This window comes from Calonectris borealis, chromosome 3, assembly GCF_964195595.1.
Source record: "Calonectris borealis chromosome 3, bCalBor7.hap1.2, whole genome shotgun sequence".
In the NCBI taxonomy this organism is placed as follows: domain Eukaryota; kingdom Metazoa; phylum Chordata; class Aves; order Procellariiformes; family Procellariidae; genus Calonectris; species Calonectris borealis.
Genome location: NC_134314.1, coordinates 122037487 through 122049543, shown reverse-complemented (window position 1 = coordinate 122049543; position 12057 = coordinate 122037487).

The following is a 12057-nucleotide window of genomic DNA, read 5'->3' as shown; positions in this document are numbered from 1 at the left end:
TCAGAATAGTAGGGAAAATGCAATGCAGCCTCAACATTTGAGGAAGAGAAAGGCTAAGAAAGCAGATTGGGAGACATAATGTGGTAAACTTCAAATCTGCCAGATTTTGTTTTAGAAGCCAGTGTTTGATGATAGGTTACCTCATGATGGGAAGAGTGAAATGGATTGCAGACTTTGCCAACTCTTTCCCCAAACATTTAAAATCTTTCAAAATATTGCTCTCCAGTAGACCAATTTATTCCAACAAATTATACTGCCGTGTACTGTGTCCCAATTCCGTTTGGTGCTTAAAGCTGCCCGTAACTGAATATTCATGAATTCCAGGCAAAAATCACGGTTTGCTGTGTTCATGCAGTACCTGGCACAGGGTGCAAGAGCACAGCACAAATAAAAAACCACTCAAAACCCCAATGCATTAACCTCAGCAGCTTTAACTTTTTAAAGGCATGTACTTTGCTTTATCTAGCACTAAAAAAAAAAAGTTATGTTGGTGGTGTTACCTGATTCCTGACCTCTCTAATTACACTAGTGCTAGCGTTACGGCAGCTGCAGTTCTGCTGCTGGAGAGGGCTCTTGTACTGGTAAAGCTTACTTGATTTTTCTGAATGAAAATAAACTGCCCAGTATGGCCCAATATATAGCAGTAAAACACTGCCTGCAGTAAAGAGGATTTGGTGTTTTAAAGCAGCAATTTTTTATTATAGTATAGGCGAGTCTTCAGCGAGGTAATAGTCACAAAAATGTCGATATTACAGCCAAAAGGCCTTTATCAGACAGATGTTGAGAAAAAAGACACGCTGATATTTTTGTGCTGGCTATCTGTGTTGATAAATGCAAGTTTAATTACTCTGTATAGCTTTCATTTGGACTAAGCGGCTGTATGCTTCTTTATTTCCTTCTCCCATTGGAAATAGAACATTGCTGAGAAACAGTTGAAGTTTATAGGTATTTCAATATTAGTGTCCACCTGTCCTGTCCCTTGCGGTTGCGCATCAGTCTGTACATTTTAATTTTCTTTTGACTTGCAATTTAACTTCTCTGAAGTTTAGAATGACTTAAAATGACTTTGGGGATATATGTTTTGTCCTGTAAAGTTTCCTGGCAAACTGCTAGCCTGCACCAGCGAAAGCTCACAGCAGCTGGCCATCTGAACCTACTCCATCAAGCTTTACACAGAGCAGGGACAATTGTAACTCGGTTTCTTTATGATAAATCTCAGGGAACAAGGTAACTGAAGGGATTCAGAGCCTCTGAGGGGTTGTTACATTGCACAATCAGTTTGAATCCTGGCCCGATTGGTCTCCTGGGCACAGCAGCCCTTAAATTCAGGATCAGACCCTTTGGGCCCCTCAGGTCCACACAGAGGGCTCCCCCAGGGTCCCTCCCTCGGGTCGCTATGGATGGACACACATCTGCAGCTGCCTTCTTTGGGAAACAGCAGAGAAGCTGGACTCAATAGCTTTTAGCAGAAAATTTGGGTAGAACTGCTCTATCAAAATTGGAGATTCGAGTGCAGGCCTCAATGGCAAGGCTAACACAGTCTAAATGGCTCACTCAATTTTCAGGCTGGTACGGCATCAAAGACTGCCCGTGCTGATGGGTGGATGTGTGCAAGCTTCTGTTGACCAGGGCAACGGTATCAACCCAGGACCAGATGAACACCTTCTCACAGATGGATGGAGACTGAACCAACCCCAACACATGGAAATGGTCCTCTCCAGCTTAACAGCCAGGTAAATTGTCTGGAGGTTAATGAGCATGTGCTCGACGTAATCAGAAGGCTTTCAAACCTTCAGGGCTAATGATCTTGCACCTTCAGAGCTACAATATCACTCAACTTTTTTCTCAGGCATATAATCATCTCTCAAACAGAAGATATACTCTTGGAGGTCCCTGACCACCATGCCATGTGCCTTAGAAAACCTGGCAGGTAATCCAATTGGTGTGAAGAGGGCTGCAAGTAGGTAGCCATCAGGAGAACACGAGGGTCTTGGTAGTTTCTGAAGCTGGAGGAACACGAAGGGGTCCCTGAGCTAAGCAAGAGCAAGTGCAGTCATACAGAGGCTTGGCTGTTATGATTTAAGGTAGCTCTGTTGATTAACTGTGAAAGTAGGATAAAGAGCACTGTAGAGGAGACAAATAACTCTTTATGTAAGACATGACCCAGGGTGCCATGCCAGGCTATCACAGCCAGATTTGAAAGTATTCAGTGTTTTGTCTATCATGATGGAAACTTTTGAAAAATAGACTTCCTCTTCAGTACACATAAGGGACACCTGGCAATCTATGCACTGCCATCGTGCTAACCTGTGCTCCTCTCCTTCCCTCCCTACTTCTGTAGGTGCGACGCTGGAGCGGCAGTAGGGTGGAGCTGATTTGTCCTGGGGGGCTTGTGGCAGGCCGCACAGCTTGTGTGAGTATCTCAGCAAGCAGTATCCAAGCTCCAGCAGGACCCAAGGTCTGTGTGCACCAGGACTGCTGGACAGGGCCTCTCAAAAATATGAGAGTAATGATTGAGACTTAAGGACCCAGCGGTGTCAGCTTTGAGAACAGCGATGATTTTCCAACCACTTCTTCTGTCTACACTTCCAACGTTCCATCAGTGTAATTACTGCTGGGCCCTTGCCCATCATGTTATGAAATGTTTCAAAGGTTAAAGGGAAAAGAAAAGATCAAGCTGTGGTCTAAACCTCAGGAGGAAGAAGGCATCTGTCAGGACAAGCTCTTACCAGAAATGGTATAAAGAATCCTTGTTTACTAAATCTTTCAAGTCTGTAGCTAGTTCAAAGACACCTCACAGTTCTCCTCATTAGAAGAGCAAAAGAAGGACTGAAAAGCCCTCAGCCGAACTAATTAAAAGCAGTAGCTTTGTGTGCTGCGGTGTGGCAGGCATTCATATGTTGGATTTTTTTTTTTTTCCATCTACCAATGGTAGAGCAAAGTTCCTTCCAAGGTGATAATTCTGCCCCTGTATTGAATTGTGAACAAAAGGAAACTTTCTCCATTGGATTTGGATTTATTCCCATCATTTGTAAACAGTGTTAACATAGAGATAACACATGCAGTGAGTGTGTCATGAGTTACCATGAGTGATAAAAGATCTTAAGGCAATTAGAACGCAGTTTGCTCTTCAACATACTATTTTTTCTTGAAGGTGCATTCTTAAAGAAGTATGTGAGAGCAGAAGAGTTAAAATAGCAGTCCCCTGCACAGAAAATACCCAGTGAAGTGAAATACAGCTGAGTTGTGGCATTCACCTGCAACACAACTGAGAGCATCAGTCAAGTGAAGAGGACGGAGCATTGCAGCAGCTCTTCCATTTAGCAAACACGGTAGTAACAACAATCACTATCACCCTTTTCTTGACAACTGAAATAGAGTTGGGGACAATAATCTGCAGAGCTTGACACTTCTTACAGCCAGGCCTCCTGCGGAGCCGCAGCTGATGTGACGCCTGCCCTGGGATGGCCACCACTCACTGATTTCAGTGAAAACTAAATTGTGCACGGCCACACTGCAAAAATCGCTAGCTTAGATCCCACTGAAGCATGGCTTTGGCTCGTAGGCATTTCTCCCCTGCCCATTCCTTGTATAATTTCTGCGGGGGATTCATTATGAATTAATTCCGTCTACTTTTTTATTTCCAAGGAGTATCAGTTGACATTCACAGCCTCTCTGGTGCCCCCCAAGCTTCATATCACACCTGCATGGTCATTTGCACTGCCTGAATCTGGCCTGTACTTCAGCTTGAGGGAAAACTACACTTTGCTTGAGTTTTGGAGAAAAAGACTGGAGCGTTCAGCTGTAAATTTTTCTTGTGTTATATGTCTTCAAGGTTCATTCATATTATACTTTGCAAATGGCAAAACAATGTTGCTATTTATTAAAAACAATAGTGTTCTCATAATTTTGATGGAAAAACAATGGCTCAGGGGTGATGATTACTAAACATAACTCCCACGTCTTCCCCAGGGCCTAGGCAGAGCGAGGTGGAGCTCGGTGGTGGAGTCTCCCTGATGGTTCCACGGATATCGGCATCTGCAGCACCTGGGGTCCACAGCAAAATTCTTTCCTCTAGAGGCCAAGAGCTGAGTCTACAGTTTCAAGCAAGGTAATAACCCTTCTGAGGCAATAACGAGCACTTCCTAAAAGCAGCTGTTTAAGATGGCGCAGAAGCAATGACAAGAATGTGGTTAAAAGTTTGGTCCATGAATCTGGTTTCTGCACGTGACAGGGAAGAGACACCTTTTGATAAAACACCGGTCGGACACTTTGTATTTTTTATGATTCATATTTGTCTGTGGTCCCAACCTAATCACTCCTTGCACTATTATTTTGCAAAAAGATATATAGGACATAAATAATGCTTATTCATGGAGAGCCATATTTTTAGGCCGTTTAAATTGCAGAGGGTATATTTTAAGGCCTGTAAACACGAGGTCAGAAACCAAGAGCTCCGGAGTACTGCAGCGCTGATTTCTTCTGCGCTTTATATTAACTGTGCCCTGGGGTACTAAGCCAGCAAGTTACGGGGAGTTGAAGAAGCAGATCTGAGGAAGGTGCGTTGGGTACAGCACAGCGAGCTTTTTTGCAGCCTGCAAACACCAGCCTTGCACTACAAACCGGTCTGCTGTTGCCATCTGCTGGAAAAATCCTCATGTAGTCAACTATGGTGAGGAGGAGCATATCTGTTCTTATTACAGAAATACTTGTGACTTTTTGTGCTTCTTAAGAGAGGCTTTTTCCCTGTAGGTCCTGTACGATCTGCCAAAGAACTACATATGCACCAGACATACATACACACGCACATTGAACACACGGTGTCTGGGCAGAAACTGCACAGCTCCGAGATCAGCTTGATTTCTTACGTACTCTTACTGCACTCTGCACAGTAAAACACCCTCAAACAAACCAAGGTAAGAGCAAAACCATTCCTCCCTGAAATGCCTGCTACTAGAGAACCAAAAAATTATCCTTCCAAAGGAAATTATCTTTCCTTTCTCTTGCAATTCTTCCATTCCCCTTATTGCTGTCCTACGCCCGCAGGCCTGTTGCCTGAGCTGTGCAATGCCCATTCTGCACACGTTCACACAGAGACTACACAAACTTTTACATGAGGAGGAGACCTAAGGACCCTGTCCATTGCAGCACATTAAATCTAGAATTTATTTCTCTTTCTACCCTATGTTTTCACTTCTTCCTTCTTAAACTGTCATGCCTGGAGAAATATTTCTGCAGCCCACTCCTGTGGGATTTTCAGAGGCATTGGATATAACTTTCTTCTCCTTTGAACAGCTTTTACTCGCAGTAAGTGTCTTCAAAAATCCTTTCTTTTTCTTAAAGATTCTGTGGCTAATCATTCTGTAAAATTTAAGAGCACATAATATTGTAGGACAGGTGAAATCTCTTCTTGCTTGCAAGCAGTCTTAAGACAGACAGGTTGCTGGTTGCCACAGGCATTCTTAACATTATGTCATCAGGCCCCAATCTAATCTACGAGGTGTAATTGCCATGGCGTTAAATCCGTTGTTGGTGGCTGTTCACCTCCAGCTTGCAGGATTATATCCATCTGAGCTGGCGCTAACAAAGGCAGGAAGGTTTTAGAAAACATCTCTGCTGTTGACAGGGTTTTAAAGTCTCGTACTCAAAGTAGAAGTCAATGGGGTGTGAATCGACCCACACCACGGCTGAGAATAACAGGACCCATGACTGCTCTGTCTCTAAGCTCCACTTACACTACATATAAACTATCCTGTAATGTGCCTTTGAATTCCAGAACAAGGGATATTTAAGGCTGAGCCCTTGGCCGGAGGTGCTACGGACTTTTTCAGGTAGCACAGGGAATTGTCACTGCCACTTTACCAGGTGGAGAAGATTTAAAGGCAAGGCAAGTTAGCCCAGACCCAAGACAGTATTGACTATGTTCATTGGCCTCTAGCTGGCTCAGCGTGAGGACAGAGCCAGCTTGTACCTTTACAAGCCTATTATTTAAACAACCTCTATTAACCTTCACTGGCAGAGCTAAGCATCTTTAATAATGCTGAACCACTGATTTCAAAATAATGTATATAGACCCCAAGCATCTACTGTGGCTTCTAGGACTTCTCGTATGAAATAGCAGAGACTCTGCAACCTCTCTGTGCCATTACCTTCTTTTGATCCCCATTCCTTTTTTCTCTTTTACTGCTGCTTTTTCTCTAGATATTAAACACTGCATCAACACTTGTTATTTGATCCTGCCAAGAAAGCTAATGAATGGGTACTTGCTGCTCAGTTCAGAAGAAGAGCCTGTGACCTGCTTTTACCCTCCATGCAAGGACTATTTTAATCAAATATCCATCCAAAGAGCTCTTGAACTACATCTTCAGGGCATACGTATTTCTCCTCAGATGCCTATCTTGACATAGCTAAGATGTATAGGGAAGGCTTAGAAGTATCAGCCCATCTGCTGTTTTCAAGTTCCTACATTGTGCTGGGATAAGAGTGTGTTCAAATGGATTCTGACAGGCTTTCAAACATCGTCTCTCCAAGCAGGTCTGTTTCTTCTGGTTAAAGGTTAAAGGAGGCTTTCAAAGTACTCGTAGCGTGGAGTTACTTAACTGTTTGAGTGGAAAGTGGCCTGCCAACTTCTATTTTCCAACTTCTATGAGTGGAAAGTCCCTCAGAAGTTCATTGTTTCACTGTTAAGAGCTCACCGCGCAAATCTTGGTGCTGCCATGTTTGCTGAATATGAATGGACAGTCTAAAAATGTCCTTAGAGCTGATTGTGTGCCTGCTTTGATGCATCAGACCATTACTGCAAAGACATCAGGTAGTACAAATCTACAAGAGCAAATTAACACTGGATAGACTTCAGAAGGAATGGTTCTTGCCCCAGCACTGTTGTCTACACTGATTTGTCCAACCAGATTTTTGTCATATATATGACAAAATATATATATTAAAAAAATATATATAAAAACTGTACCTGGCATCTTGATCCCATTACAGCAAATCTAACTGTTCTTGTCCATGAGCAATAGCAATAAATCCATAAGCGAGGGTCTAGGTGTGCAATCGAATATCATTTCCACTTACCAGGATTTAGCTGTTTTATCAAGCCAGATGCTCAGAGAGACACCACATAGCTAAATAAAAAATTTCATAAGGTCTGTTCACTAGGTCTGCACTTCAAGCGTGCCAGTCTTATTGCCTGATATCCTTTAATTCTTTTATGATGGACAAGACCTTCTGTGTGCGCTATTTCCACTGAATCTGCCTATCTCTACTCCTACCACTGACTAATTGTTTTGTCTGTCTCAGGATGACTTCTGAAAAGATATAATCTTTGTAACAAGATGTAAGAATTTGATTCTTTACAAAATACATCTATTATCTAAAAGATGAGGATGGAAAAGGATAAATAATCATAGTTTTGTACCTCTAAAAATGCAATACCCCCACCCCAACAAAATCCGACTTGCCAGCCTGGCAGTGCTGGCCCGGCTAGATGAAGGAGCTGCAGACATGATGTTTCTTCAGGTTCTCATTTCCTGTAGATTCTTGCACTGAAAGTCTTGGTGATTGAGGTGTGCAGGTGTAAAACAATTTGCAATGGGTCAGTAAACTGTTGTCCTATAGCATTTGCTACTAAAAATGTGATCCAAAACCCACTGTCTACCTGACGCAATGCAGTTGTTCAAGGGGACCATGATTCAAGTGACATAAGCAATACGGCTAAATAAAACATCTAACGTGCTTTTATTCTGGACTTTGTATCCGGAACTGTCAAGACTGTGTATCCAAAAAATCCACCCAGAATCTGGTGACTCCTGGTATGTACTTGAACACAGGTCGAGTAAGAAACACGCGCTGGGCTGTAGGAATATAATTCTCCATGGAACCTGCCCCACTGAAAAGTGCAGGGACCAGTCAGCTTCTCTTCCCTCTTGTCCTTCCTCAGTCTCAAATATATAGGGTATTTGGCAATGTCTGCTAGTTGTTTTAGTGGTGTCCTATTGTGTTTAAGCTTTTGATTACTGTTATGTAAGATTTGGACAACTTGTCTGCTGTTTTGTGTAGTGCTTTTTAAGGCTGCATCCATACTATTACTTGACGTGGAAGTTGTATTGGTGATATTCTTAAGGCATGTCCTCATTGTGTCTCTTATTATCTTGCCATTTGTGATGCCCGAGGTTGGCTTGTCCTAGTTAGATTTCTGATGTAGAGGAGCTGAATTGCCAACTCATATGGAAGTTTGCACGCACTGTGGAGTGACTTATCCTATCAAATTTCTGTTACAGGTTTCTGAGGCTCTGCTCCATAAAGACTGACATGGCCCCACTGTTGGCAATTCCTATTTCTGCAATGCTGTAAAAATACTACTTTTAGTGCTACTTAATATTATTTAAAAAGGCTATTTTTAAAACTTTAAAAGGTATGTAAAATCATGCCTGAAAGACAGAAAAAAAGGGCAAGTGTATATGATACTGCTTCATCTCTGTATAACTATTTTTCATTCACGGATTTCCTGATGGGGATGCGGTTTTATGTATTTAATGGCCCTTAGAGGATTTCTTCTCCACATGCTTTTGAGCCTCCCCTTGAACCTATATAAGCTGTTTGTGTCCACACCATCCTCCAGCAACGACTTCCATAGGCCTCCAAGCCATTTCATGAATAACTGTCGTCTTTTGTTGTTTTGAACTCTGACACCCTGACTTGCTACCCCTTTTCTTACATTAGCAATGATGGTGAACCTCTTGGCTCTCCTCTTTCTTCCTTTACTCAGCTGGTTACTTTTAGGACTATATAACCACACATTTTGTCTTTTCATTGATGGTGAAACCAACCTGTTACAGTATCTGCGGAAAGCTGAGCATCATGGTGTTGAGCAGAGCAAATTCTTTCAACTGCATTTTATCGTTTGTCACTGAAATTTGCCAGTCTCCTTCTTTGACTACGTTTCTGGAGGTCTTGTAGATGTCCTGTGAAGCCACTAGTGACCCCACCAAGGAACAGTGGTGGGCACTCGCTTCACCTAAATTCTTGGCTATGGTCGTCATAGTTTTTATCTGCGCGCTTAGCCTTTGCCAGCATGTTTTTGATGACTGTTTCCCTGCACTGAAATTTTGTAGCATGCAATTACCGCTGGAAAACTCTTGCAATGAAAAATCCTTCCTTCAGGTGTTTGCAACTCTGCAAAGCAAATACTAAAGTAGATAACACACCTCTCTCCCGCAGATGACCTCTCATCCTTTAGAGCATCAGAGGCACAAATCTGTTTGTGTGCCCAGCTCTATCAAGTTCAGTGGGAGCCAAGTTAAGTGCCTAAATCCCATTGAAAAACTATATGCAAGCTCTGCATGACAGTGATGGCTTCTTCCCAGCATGTGTGCAGCCACCAGGACAGCGGAGCTGGGTTTCCTCTGGGACAGCCAGGCACCAGTGGAAGAAGAAACCCCTCCCCAGCTGGAGCGAAGGCTGCTGCAGCTTGTGTAACCTGTCACATAGCGTGTGAGGCAGGAAAGCCCTTTCCATCGAGGGCTAACACCACTGAAAGATCTTTTGCAGGAAAACCAGAACAATGGAAAACCAAAGTAACCTTCAGTTCTCCCGGCAGATTTGGGAACGAAATGGAGGAGGAGCAGTGCTGGCTCGGTGCCACAGCTCTGCATGCAGTGGGGATGGAGAAGCTGTGATAACGTGTCTCCTTGGCTAAGGCTTTAAAAATAAGACACTTGCTTTTTTGTTGTTTTTTCAAGCATTACATAAAAGTTCCCCTTAGAAGGCCAAAGGCAGCTGTTTTCTTAGGACGAGGAAGTCAGGAAGAGGCAAAGCAGGCAAAAACATCAGATAAGTCTGGATAAAAAACTTGGCTAACCTATTTTTCCCCCCTCTTAAACAGCCAAGTTTGAAGCACTCTGCAGAGCTCTGCTAGGAGGAAAAGCAGAGCCAACCACTGAAAAATTACATCCGCGCTCCGGTAAGGACCACTGCTCTTGCTGCCTCAGTGTGGGAACTCCCAAGGTCCCATTCCCCGTGGTGGGAGTATTTTTCCTTTCGTCCAGGCAGCCCTGAGATCTTCTGAAAAGCCTCAGCCCCTGCCAGCTCCTAACACAGCACCTGGATGTTGGTAAAACAGGGCTTGCGATAGACCTTGGGTGCAGGGAGAGGGTAAACTGCCGTCACCCGCAGAGAGGGTCCAGTCCGCAAACAGCATGGCAGTGACTTCATCCCTGCCTTGGGCTCTTCACGAAGCCCTGGGAGTGGACACCTGCCCTTGTGTTTCCCTCTGGGCATCCTGAAGGAGAGCCAGGTCCAACCGAAAGCTCCAGGGCTTGCAGGATTTGGGGGTTTGCAGTTGTAGCACCTTGTCACAAGGTGGCAGGGACGTGACACTTTCTGGCAGGCTCCTGCTCCGCCTGCCACAGACACCTTCAAAGCTTCACTGCTTTCCTCCTTGTTATCTAAAAATATATGGAGTTATCAGCAATCCTCTGTCACTTTCTTTGAAACTGTCCTTGGGATAGCTCAGAGGGAGGGTAATTAGTTATTTCAAAGCTTAAATATTTCACCTATTCGCACTAAAAAAAAAAAAAAAAAAAAAAAAAAGAAAAGAAACTGCTTTGCATTCTTCTGCCTGAAAGCCATGGTGAGGTGGGGAAGTGAGGAAGGGGCTGGCCTGGGTCAACCTGTGCTGAGGCTCAGCTCCGGCTGCTGCTGCTTTCGTGGGAAACCCAAAAGCTGTGATGATTAAAAAGCAGGCAGCGCTTCTGTCCTGAGTCACAGGGATGATTCCCCCCTAAATGATTGAAGATGGGAAATCATTCTTGTACCTTAAAAAGAAAAAAAAATATATACACGTATATGCGTGTGTATATATATATTTCCTTTAATGCAAAAGAATGTCTCAGGAATATTGTGTTAGCTCTGGCTTCCTAGAGTGGATGCTCAGCTTTCGCCTTCTGGAAGCAAATTTCTGTGCATGTATAGGACTAAGTCCCTTCTTTTCATGTGCTTCCCACAGTTATCTTTTACCTTTTCACGTGTTCTGGAGTTTTTGTGATTTTACTGCTACGCTATCTCAGGGATGTTGCAGCCTACCATGGCAGGGAGTGAAACCTTTGTCGTTGCTCATCAAACATTTTCATACAAAATTCCACCTGCAATGATAAAATTAGATTTGTGTTAATAAGCTACTAATAACCATCAAGTAATTATTTTGATTATCTCTAGAGTCCAAGCTGATTGTTGTCTCTTTATGCTTGCTTGCCTGGCAGTCTTTAGAGACAGGAGATATTGAGGTATTTTTTAATCTGAGGTACATGCAGTGAGAGATTACTCAGCTGTCACTCTTCAGAAAACATCCCCATCGTGCAGCAGGAGGTAAGAATAACAAATTGCTGACATCCAAATTCAGCTTTGCACAAATAGCTGTGCAAGATGCCTGCTGCTCCTTAAGTCCTAACCAGACCATGGGAATCGGAGGCATTGATACAGTAGAAGGAAACAAGCAGAAAATGCAAGTTGAGCAGGCAACATTATAAAATAATTATTTCTGAGCTGCTGTTCACTGGAAAATATTTCAGTTTTTGAGCACAATGCAACATCCCAAGAAAGGGTTTTTGTGGGTCAGATGGATGTGCTCCCTGCTTCGTACTGAGGCGCCGAGATTGAGCTAAGGTTTAAATTTCAATTTATGCAAACAGAGTGTAATCGGAAGTTTTGCCAGCTATCTAAAGTACAGACCCACAGAACCAAATAAGTTTGAGCTTATTATGCACCTTAAGCTAAATGATGATGCATATATTCCCGTGGAAGCTTGCAGTTTGTTTATATACGCTAAGGAAACCAGCTTTGAAGTTCAAGGAAGGCTCTTAGTTGGGAGGGAGGGAAATCCTTTCTTAACGTGTGCAATTCAACTGTGGAACTCATTGCTGCAGGACAGCATTAAGACTGAAAATGTAATAAGACACAGAGTGAAATGGAGAAGCTTACAGATGACAAGAGCATCTAACGCACAAGTGCCCAAATGGTTGCTTTTTGGTTTGCTTGGTTTGGTCTTGGTTTAAACTC